An 11941-nucleotide genomic window follows, 5' to 3' on the forward strand; every position below is an offset into this window, starting at 1 on the left:
TTTATAGGCCTACAATGGTGAGTCATCATTTGTGGACAAGTTCAACTTCCTAGTCAGTTGAAGGTAAACATGCTTACATGGCGAGTTTTTTTTCCTCTCCCAAGAAGTGTGGTTTGTGGTAGAATTTGAGGGAAATATAAGATGAGGGCATCTCTCATTTCAGCAGGGTCTCAAATCCCATCTGGTAAAATAAATGGCCTCAGCATATTTACGGACACTGTGGGAAGAAACAGAGAGTACTGAATTTTTCACCTCATTTGGCAAAACTGTTTTTCTCTCTGCAGAAACACACCTCCTTTTACTTCTTCAGATAAGAATATGAAGATAGTGTATTTACTTCCATAAAAAAGAAGCCTGTCTTACTTCCAGGATGTTTATAGCCTGGTGAGTTCTCAACTCTGTTTTCTCTAGAGCAACTAAACAGAAATATTATACCTGCCTGAGGGTCATGGAACTGGACCAGAACCAAGCTTGGACTTGGAGGCATTATGGCGCATCCACAGAACTGAGTACTGTGGTTGGAGTTTAAAGGCACGGCGTGACATCTCAGTGAATGTGGAGTCCTGCATGGGCTCCCCACAGGCCCAGGCAGAGAGAGGAGGAAGTATTGGAATAAAAGACATGGAAATATGATAGAATGGCTGACACATATTGAGGGATTTACTACATGCTAAGCTTAAAAGGTACTACCTTATTTAATCCTTACAACAGCCTTACAAAGCAGGTACTACTGAAAACCTTGTTTTCACTTCACATCTGAATAATCTGAGACATAGAAAACTTAAATACCTTTTTAAGGTCACGTGGCTAATAAATGCTACTTCCAGAACATGAGTCCAGGCCCGAGGACTCAGGCTCCATGCTCTTAACCACCAGGCAATATGGCATCTACTCCATCTATTTTCAAATATTTTCTTAAAAACTTAGCTTCTTGGTTCCCACACCTCTGGAGTACCTGGGGAAATCAGGACTCTAGGTAAATACTTGTTCGGGTTCACATTGCTCAATTGTTATTTTTAATGTTGAATAATGGAAGTACTTTTGGTGCAAAACAATTCAGGAAAATAGTTTTCTAGGGGCTTCCAGTCTGTTATTCCTTTCAGAAAGACACACATTTAATACCAGGAAATCAGAAGGACATTTTGGTCCTTTGCAGATGTAAATGAACACAGATTTATTAAATAATTGAAAATGCAAGTTAATTTCAATGACTGAGCGTCCGAGAAAAGCTCGGGTCAGGAACATATTAAGATAAAGAGAAGACCCTTAGGGTGAGTATGGAAGAAATACCCCAAGTGGGTAAAGTACTATAATCTATATTAGCCAGTGCCTCAGAGAAAACCAGAAAAGCCTATAAAATATAAACAGTTACATTTGGGATTAAAAGTGGGAATTGAGGAAAATTTATTATGCTTTTATCCAAGAAACAGCCAAATAGATACTTACAATAGATTATTTCCCAAAGAGTTCAAGATTAGGTTTGGGCTCAATCAGCCACGCTAAACAATTATTTGTTTTAAGCCTTTGTCTGTATACCACATTGAATTTTCAGATTAAGTGAAAATTATGCAAAAGTTTGATTCACCTTTTAAGCTTATAGAAAATTAGTTTGTTAAGCATTTGTTTTTACCAATAAATGTCCATAATCTTTTAAAGTCTCTTTAGATAATAATCCTTGAAGAAGTTTAAAACCAGTGACATTTTGTTTAATGTTTAAAAGTGAGAGAAAAGACTCAAATAGGCTAACAATACTTAAAAGTTTCCATATATTTATAGAAATGTTATTACTTTATTTTTAATGTATTTTATTGAGTATGCTGTTACAGTTGTCCAACTTCCTCCCATTTATTCCTCTCCACCATGCACACCCCTTCCACCCTCATTTCCTCCCATTTAGTTCATGTATATGGGTCATATATATGTTCTTTAACTTCTACATTTCCTATACTATTCTTAACCTCCCTCTGTCTACCTTTTACCTACCATTTATGCTACTTATTCCCTGTACCTTTTCCCCCTCTTTTCCCACCCACTCCCCTGCCGATAATCCTCCATGTGGTCTCCATTTCTGTGATTCTGTTTCTGTTCTAGTTGTTTGCTTAGTTTGTTTTTGTTTTTGTTTTAGGCTCAGTTGTTAATAATTGTGAGTTTGCTGTCATTTTACTGTTCATATTTTTATCTTCTTTTTCTTAGATAAGTTTCTTTAGATGTGTTATTACTTTAAACCAGACTTTTTGTAGAGCCCTTTTATGTATTAAATCAATCAATATTGATTGGGCATCAACTATATAGAACATCATGTTAGTCATCTTCAAAGATGAAGGATAAGATGAGAGCTTTTCTAAAAATCAAGAACAATAATATTTTTCTCCCACCAAGAGATATTATAATGAGAAACTAAAGTATATAAATGTCACTGTTGTTCAACTTTAAAAATAAAGCTTATTATCAAATACTTCTAGTATTTATTAGGTTCTCATTTCATTTGAGAATCTCAATGGTACACCAGTAACGGGGTGAGGACTTTCTTTCCTAAGTCTAGAAAATCTTATCATCCCCTAGGCTAGAAGTTTTACTTTGGTGAACCTCTAAACTAACTGAAATAAGACAAAGAAGAAACATTTGCTTCCAGCCCTATTAAAGTCACAAATGCCCTCTTTGGTGCTTGCTCACCTTCTCAACTATATGGGGGCCACTGGCCAACACATCGTCTTTAGTTCTGAGCTCTGCTCTAATGCTGGCATTCCTGGGGGCGACTTCCAAGTATTAGTTACTATCCTAGGCCAGACCATCATTACACGCTTCATCCCCCTGGCGTACCACAGCAAGACCTAACTGAAGAGTTCACACTATTCAAGGGTAACCAGAAACTACCAAAAGAGCTTTTGCACTTGATCATGAGTCTTTCCAGCCCCTCACAGTCTTGGGGTGATGAGTGCTCTCTCATATGCACTTACCACCTTGGACAGGAAAAAAGTTTAATTTATACTCAAGCACATTTTGTACATTTTTTCTTTATCCAGAGGCTTCCAATTTCAGACTCTTCCCATGTCAATGCCAATGCCACCCATCTAGCTTGTTCTTCCTTTCCCGATCCTTGGTATTCTCATGTTCCTTCCCTACAATTTGATAGAGCTTCATTTGGTCTTGTTCAGCCTTGGTTTTGAAATAAAGTACAAACATCTAAAGAAATATCAACGGTGCAAAAGAAAAACACAGAGAAGTTAATGAGAACATGCTATTACACCTTCTACAGATTTTCTTAGTCATGTAAATAAAAATCCCTCAGATTTAAGCAGAAATTGATTCCCTAAGAAAAAATAAATCAGACTGCTTGCCCACAGGCTATTGTTCATGGAGGTACAATCTTAAGGTGGTGATCAGGATGTGTCAGCACTTGGTTATGTGCTGGCAAGCTGCCGGTCCACAGAAGCCCTTATCTTAGGTTGTTAGTTGTTAAGGTAAAAGTCTGGCCTCTGGTTATCACTAGAGAAGTGTTTGTGGTTTCAAATGATACCTTTAACACAATGAGTCTGAGTTGGCTTTTACAAAAGGTTTTAACAGTCCTACCTACTGGGAAATTTGAAAACCTGAAAATGAGCCAACAAAACCGTGGACCAAATTAGGAATGTGCATCTCCTGCTGATTCAGACATAAGCAATATGGGACTTTTTAAAACATACGTCGTCATGAGTCTCTAAATTAAAAACAATCCCCGAGAGAAAACCAGAATTACCCACGAACCGCCCTTGAGTAAAGCACAGGGGGATTCCAGACTGGGAATAATAGAAACAGTGGGCCATTGGAGTTGGTTTAAAATCATGAACATTCTGTAAATCAAAGAATCTTTAAGATAAAAATTTTGGCTTCAGTTTAGAGTATTGTAAATTGTGAATGTTGACAGCAAATGACACAGTATTACCTTTATTTTCTAAAGGGTAACTGACTTGATTCGGTGCAAATGTATGAAGTAATGACTTTTGTAAACACTCTCTGACGGTTGCTTTGATATAGTTTCTGATTCCCCTTCCCCATAATCCCAAGGAAAGAACTAAACTAGAATTTAAACACCCAATCATATTGTCAACATAAGAAACATCCAAACCTGGAGAGAATTTTTCTAAGAGTTTGGGCAAAAACTGACAACAAATGCTGGGGAGCGACATCTAAAATGCTGCAGAAAATAACAGTTTGCAGTTTATTCCATGCACCTGAGACCAAGGAGGGACAGTAAGAAAGATTGCATGAAGGTGAGAGAAAGGAAGGCAGGGATCAGATGACAGGGCAGTTAAGATTATTTGAGGATGGTCAGGCTTCAGAAGGAGGGGTCTGAAAGGGGGCATTTCAAAATATGTTAACCCAGGTGGACAGAAACCGTGAGTAGGGTTTGCTTAAGGCAGGGACAACACCTTTACGAAAGATGTTGTGTGCCTGGGGCATGACTATCCACCATGACCTGCCCAGATAGGGGTTTATAGTCAGATCACCTTGTGAGGTTACTTTCCATAGAACATTTTTTTTCATCCACAATATTTACACCCCAGAGTACGGTGTAAGAATGTCCCACCCAACCTCTTTATGCACAGCCAATCACAGCACGATCTCCAGGTCAGTGCCAAGTGCAAAGAATCTTATTTTCGGATGTGCAGCTGCAAAGCAGAAGGTCAGCATTTTAGGAGGTCATTTACTTTTAATATCCGAATCACATACTCCTTTGGGATGCTGTGTTCATACTGGGTTGATTTTAAAAAAAAGACTCTGCAAGGGGGAAAAAAGGAAATTCCTTTTAATTCTTACTGATGTATGACTTCTGAAAGTCAAGACTTAATTTCCTGGGCTCACTTCCTAATGAATTTTAATTTCTATTGTGTTTTGTTAAAAAGAGTGGTTACTGTAAATTGTGCTGCTATGAATATTGGGGTGCATGAACTGGTGTTTTAGGGTCCCTAGGATATAATCCCAGCAGTGATTTTTTTAAAACGGTTACTGAATGTCCACCTCTGCCAGATTTAACCAGATACTGTAAGAGAAAACAACCAGGAATTGAACAACATATTCCAGCCCATCACTGCCCAAATGTCTTTGAAAAAGGAAAAATCTAGTTATAAACAAGCAAGAAAAAAAGGGCCTTCATGGTTTTAACAACAAGCAATGTCGTTATATTTAAAGATTTCTAATATGTAAATGATGAAGCAAAAGTCTGTCTTTAAAATAGCCTGGCCTCACCTTGTTACCTCAATTCACTAAAGTAGTTGTTACATATTGTTAAATCAACTTCCTGATTTAATAAAAGTAGTATTAAAAAAGTAACAACCTTATTAATGCCTAGAAAATGGGAAAAATCCTAGAAGAAAAAAATTACTGTAATACCCTAAGATTTTTTAGATAACTGTCATATATATCCTTAAAGTTGATTTATTTAGATGGTAGTCAATCATCAAGGTTTTTAAAAACAGCACTTTCTAGAACAGAAAATCTTGCCACGTTGTTGTTATGTTGCTTGTACTTTATTTTCAGTTCCAGGAAGGCCATATTTAATGAATATGGTGTAACCATCGTTCACAGTTTTGTCTTCTTATTTGAATTTATCATGAAACTGAGAATAAACTCAAAGCTGAAGAAAATACATTTTAATAATGCAATGCATTAAAGAGGTTAATATTTTAAATTTTTCTATATGCTCTAGTTAGTTAATTTCAGAAAATTATAGAAGAGGCTTTGCTGCAACCATGAACTGACAACAAAGATTTTGACCTCAACTTAACTGCTCGGACACTCCGTACTTCCGGTACTTGTCCACAGTGGAAAAAGGCAGTCATCTCAGCGTTACGATCACGGACAGCAGCCCTGATTTCTCCGGCCTCTCCTGGGAATCTAGGCTCACTGACTTCCTGGGCCATCCTTCAAGCATTGCAAGAAGGCCTCATACATTTGTTTCTGTTAGAAATAGTGAGTCAAAGAAAGGCCTTATTCCAGATAGGAAAGTTATCACCAAGCAACTGAAACATGTCTAAGTGAAGGAGTGTGATCAGCTGATATGTAAGATGCAAAGAAATCACTTTAAGCTATGGATTTGGGTGTGATGGGTGTTTGACCTCTCCGGTGGTGCAGCCTTTAACTAAGTCTGTGAGAGCCATGCAGACATTGAGAGGCTTGGGGTCTGTTACACCAGCTGAAATCCCAACTCTGCCATTTGTTAGCTCCCTGTCATAGAGCAATTTGTTTAATCTCATGGTTACGGCAGTGACCAACATACATAAAAAATCCTGGTCCTCATGAAGCTAACACTCTAGAAGAAAGAGAGAGACAATTATAAGTAGAAAAATAGAGCAGGAAAGAGGGATAGGGAGTGAGGAGTCAAGGAGGAGTATTACAGTTTATACACGGAGGCAGAGAAGGGCTCACTGAGAAAGTAATGTTTGAGTAAAGATCCGAGGGAGGAAAAGGCATGAGCTATGGAGCTACCTGGGGGAAGAAGTTCTCAGTGGAGAGAACAGCAAGTGCCAAGGTCCTGAGGTAAGAATGAGTCTGGCATATCTGAGGGAGGCAGCGAGGAAGCCAGAGGGGCTGGAGCAGAATGAGAAGAAAAGTTCCTCATCTTAACTAGACAAATGGGATCATCACAGTACCAGCCAAGGCACTAGGGTGGAAACGAGCTTCTGCTCAGGGAACAGAAAAAAATTGGGGGGGCGGTTTACTGTGTGCTGGAACACAGTAAACGAGGCGGATGGCGGGAAGGCTGAGCTGGGGAATTTGCAAACTGTCAGCCTGGGGTTTGTTTTCCAGGCTATTCCACTGTGTACCTTCCAAAGTAGATATTAGGCCCCAAATTTGACTTATATATCCTTAAAGAAAAATATTTTTTCTCTTGTAACTGTACAATGGCATTATAGTGTGAAGTCTTAATTATATTTCTCTGCCATTTGGCCATTAATGATCTCTTTCATGGATCTGAAAGTAAGAAAATAATGACCCAACATGATTCCTTGGTTTGCCTCAAATTGTCTTTGAATTCTTTTCAGAAACAAAATAACCATTAGCATTCTAGTTTGATGTCCAGATTAAAATGTGGTAAGAAGACTTTGGATCATGTATCATGGCTTATTCCTAATTCCTACTCTCTAATAATGCCCCGTATTTCTGTGTTTTGGGGGTTACTGGTTCATTTTAAATTGCAGTTGATGTCCTTAATTTCCCATCTTCAACCCTTCTGCAGCGAATCCCTTTTCCTGGGACCTCTTGCCAACTGGTAGGTTCAGCCAATGGGAGGCACCGGGAAGCAGAGAAGAGCCAGGATTTTCCTGTCCTCTCCCCTCTCTTTCCTGGGAGGTGTGGCTGTCCCCAGTTCAGCTCCCCCTGGGCAGTGTCCTCAGGAGTTCTAGCTGTTCCCACCCCTTCCCCACACCATCCAGGTTCGCCATTGGTCATGCCACATATTCTCTGTGTCTTCTAGCCCCAGGGGCTGGTAGAGGCTTTTTATGTTGCTAATTTCTGGGTCATTTCACTCTTTTCTGTTTATCTTTTTAGCTCTTCCATCACCTGTGGAACTTAACTGTCTGTTTAACTTCTAAGTGGTTTCTGGTTCTCGATTGTATCCTGACTGATACAGCTGACAATATGAGGATTAAAATGGGAAAAGAGAAAGAGAAATAAACTTTCCAGTCCCAATCAGCACTGACTTATTGTATCTTTTTATATAATTTAATGCATATCTTCATGTATATACTATATATAAATATGATGCTATGTTCTTCATTAGTTAGATTATATTGTTATGCATTAATTAGATTATATATTTCCACTAATAAATTTCCTAGTATTAATAGAATTTTTCTCACACAAAATTTGCAATGAGTTTAATATAATTTATATGAATTTTGATATGATAAATTTTATAAAATGGCAATGTATAGTCTGCGTCAGTCATGTACTTATTAAAGTTCAATGCACAATTATAAACTGTTCTTCTGAAATGAGAAAAAGATTTAGAGAATCTTAAACTAGAGGTAGATAGATAATTTAATCATTATAAAACATTCACCCTGAGGTAAGGTTAAAAGTTTGGATGAAAAGTAAATGGAGGCCATCCTGATAACCCCGATTCTCTCAGATCCAGATTGGCACAAACTTGTGGAAAACTTTCCTCATTATTACGTGTCTTAGGCCTGCATTTTCCAAAAGGAGTGCCGTGAAACCCTACTCTGTGGACGTCAGAGATGTTCCACCAAATTTAACGGCAGAAAGGAAGGAAGGGAGGGAGGAGTGAGGGAGGGAGAGAAAGGGAGATTTCTACGGTTGACTAAGTTTGGGAAATCTTGGGTTAAACAACTGTGAACCAGTCTCTTTCCCGGAGCACTTCTCAGAGCTTTATGACATTATGAAAATCTAAGAGAGGGTTAGAGCTTGGAGCGATTCCCTCAGTTATTCGAGCTTGGAATATTCTCGTTGGGTTGCCCCTTGCAGCTCTGGAGCCCCACAGCACAGAGACTGGGAAAAGCTGTTTTAGGGGATTGGGCAAGGCAATGGACAGTTCTGTGACGAGCAGAAACCCAAACTTCAGCAAAACACGGAAAGCCTAGATGCCTGGATCGGTCTCAGAGGCCTCGCCCTTGCTCGGGCGGACATTCAGCGTCGGGTGGGAAACACGAGAGCCCCAGGGTCGCTGGAGTGATAGTTCAACTCGTGGGCGGCAGCGGCGGACACGTTGGAGTCTGCGGAGAAACACAGTGTTGGTGATCTAGGTGAAAGCCACGCCGAACTAGTTCTTGTAGAGATTTTTTCGATGGATTCCCCCAGCCTTCTTAATTACATACCTCCCCAGTTTTATATTTAGGGAAGAAGGACCAAAGCCAAAACCTGTAAGGATGCCTTTTGAAGTGGTCTGGGGCGAGCAACCCTGATACAACACAGTGCCCAAGGGCTTCAGGTGGGAGCCATTGAGATTACATCACTAATGTTGTTGTGCCCTTTGACCCTCAGTTGTAAAACAGTAATGAGTAAGAGAAAAATTACGGTCACTTTACTGTTAGTGAAAAAGTAGAATATATGGCCATGACCAACTGTACAGTTTTACCAAAAACCTAGTTAGTTTGGAATATGTAACAGAAGTGGTGGATACTGTACTGACAGTGGATATGTGCCCTCAAGCCAGACAGACCAAAGCCTGTGAAGTGGGAATAATGAACAATCTGAACTAACAAGCAAAATAGAGAGACTCATGGATGGAAAGCCGATGACAACTGAGGGGGGTGGTGGGGTAGGTTAAGGGGTGGAGGGATCAAGCAAAAAGGAAAAAGGACTCATGGACATGGACAACAGTTTGGTGGTTGATGGTGGGGGTGTGTATAAGGGGACTGAAAGGTAATGAGAAAAAAATTTTAAAAAAATTTAAAAGCCAGTCATAGGATTTGTGAGAGAATTTAATTATAAAGCACTTGGCATACTGTAAAAGTTCAATAACTGTAATTGAGATTAGCTTTTGTTGCTGTTTATATTAACAATACTAACAATATCCAGAACACCTGGCAAATAGTTAATGTTTAATATATACTAACTACAAAAGATTAAAATCTGAATTAATGGTAAGGAAGTTTAACCAAAGTTTATGTGGGCTCCATAAAAACAACTTCTGAGTTGCAAGCAATGAAGGACACAGGAGGGAAATTCAAGCTTGAAGGTCTAGATGATGTTAAAGTATTTAGCAACATTTGCATAAAAACAATAAACATGTCAATAACAATAATTCAAGATCAATAATGATTCAGGCAAAAGTCTCTGGCAGAAAGGACTTGGCAAGCAGAAGTATTATTATGTAGTTGGCATATACACACACCCCCTCCTAATTCCACATTTGTCCAAGTTAGGGCAGTTTTTACAGTAAGCTTTCCTAAAGTTCATTAAGCTCCTGTGAGGTGTATTNCATAAAAACAATAAACATGTCAATAACAATAATTCTTATTGATTCAGGCAAAAGTCTCTGGCAGAAAGGACTTGGCAAGCAGAAGTATTATTATGTAGTTGGCATATACACACACCCCCTCCTAATTCCACATTTGTCCAAGTTAGGGCAGTTTTTACAGTAAGCTTTCCTAAAGTTCATTAAGCTCCTGTGAGGTGTATTAGCTATGCCAGCTTGGGGGTGGGGTGAAATGCCCTTCTTCTAGAGAGAATGTAGGTGGACATTTAATGCCTGTGTTGACTACCTCTTAATATAATATTTAGTCTACATGTTAGTGAAGAGTGAGAATATAATACAAAGCAGCAAAACATAAAGAACATTGTTTTATGTCTTAATATATGACGATGTTTTGTGAATCACTGTAAATTATTCCACCCCCCTGCAGTTTAAATGGTCAACAATTGGTAAACTTTGTTATAATTTCTTCAACCACAGAGGCAAAAAATGGGCCAAGTCAAACTTCATAGTGTTGCCTCATAATCTCTGTGGTATCAGCTTAACCTCCCAAGACCTCAGAAGGCATTTGGATTGATTGTTTTATTGCCATAATTACCATTTTGGGATGTGAGCTGGAAAACTCAATGTTTTGTCCATATCTATATATGTAATGGACAAAATAATTGTCTCCCAAATGGGGGATTTCTGGAATTTTGACTACTCCTCAAGGTCAGCGATTATACAAATTCAGGAGTTTAGAATACACCAGTCCTAACTGAAGAATATTCACCTTTCCCTTTGAAATTATTTGCCCAGAATTCATCTTCATTGGAGTAAACATGGCTGCCCTGACCTCACTGGGAGGAAAGGTGAAAGCCAGCTGTCCTTGGGACTCATCTGATGGGGAAGAATCTTCATGTTCTCAAAGGGAAAGGCCTCAGATAATAACGGAAAAATTTCAAGACAAGAACAAACCTGTCTCTTTGGGTAGAGTGTGCTGAAAAATGGGAAGTCTTTAATAAATACAATGTTTTTGCTTTTTTCTCTTGCAATTCTAGGCACTTCAGGAGCCGTGGGCTTCAATGTAGCTATGGCTAAGGCTGAGAACCACATCACACGCAACCAGTCCCAAAAACGGCACAGAAGGAGCATCAATAAACCCTCATCACAAAGATGTGCACCTCTTAAGGGGGCAGACCCCAACTTCCTGAGGAACATGTGCTTGGCCAAGAAGCACAAGAAGGGTCTGAAGAAGATGCAAGCCAATATGGCCAAGGCCATGAGCGCACGTGCTGAGGCTACTAAGGCCCTCGTAAAGGCCAAGAAGGTCAAGCCGAGATCCCAAAGGGCAGCAGCCAAAAGCTTAATTGACTCGCCCACATCAGTCACTCCACTTGGAAATGTGCTCATGCAGGCTCCGCCAAGGGCCTTGGGCTCTGGCCAAGGCTCAAATTCAGGCCCAGGCCCAGGCCCAGGCCCTGGCTACGGCTGCGGCTCCTGCTCAGGCTCCCCTTCAGGCTCCCAGTGGTGCCCAGGCTCCCACGGAGGCTCCAGAGTAGAGGCCTGAGCAGTTTTTAAATCTAAGCAGTTATAGTGTAGGTTAGTTTTTTTAACCAAAAATCCTCATAAACACATTAAAGTTAAGGCTGTCTCTAAAAAACATTTAATGTACTATGGCATACCTTAGATTTCTGACTTTATAGGGAAATAAAATGAGTCATCAAAAGGATAGGTTTTTAAAGTATAATAATCTCTAAAATTCCACATTTGGGGGCTCACTAAACTGCCTCTGTGAACATGTGTGTTAGTCAGAACAGGAAATTACACTTCCAGATCTTGGCCGTGAAACTGTGGCCCAGGCTGCCCAAGTAGCATTCAATGAGACCGAACTCAGTTTATTTTCCTGAAGTTTTCTGGGATACTGCTGACATCATGATCTTCCTTGGAAGCTGAGGTGTAATGATGAAAATATTGTCTTTTTCTTTTCTTTCTCTTCTGTCTTGCTTCAGGTTTGTTTGTACAAATAGCACAGGAGCACAGCAGTCC

The 11941-nt window shown here is 39.5% G+C and overlaps 1 pseudogene; it reads left to right on the forward strand.

Moving 5' to 3' along the window:
* Positions 1 to 10985: 10985 nt before the first annotated feature.
* LOC118975727 (60S ribosomal protein L29-like) lies at positions 10986 to 11454 on the forward strand (annotated as a pseudogene).
* The last annotated feature ends 487 nt before the right edge of the window (positions 11455 to 11941 follow it).

This window comes from Sturnira hondurensis, unplaced genomic scaffold (genome assembly GCF_014824575.4).
Source record: "Sturnira hondurensis isolate 20B ecotype Veracruz unplaced genomic scaffold, ASM1482457v3 Scaffold0020489, whole genome shotgun sequence".
In the NCBI taxonomy this organism is placed as follows: domain Eukaryota; kingdom Metazoa; phylum Chordata; class Mammalia; order Chiroptera; family Phyllostomidae; genus Sturnira; species Sturnira hondurensis.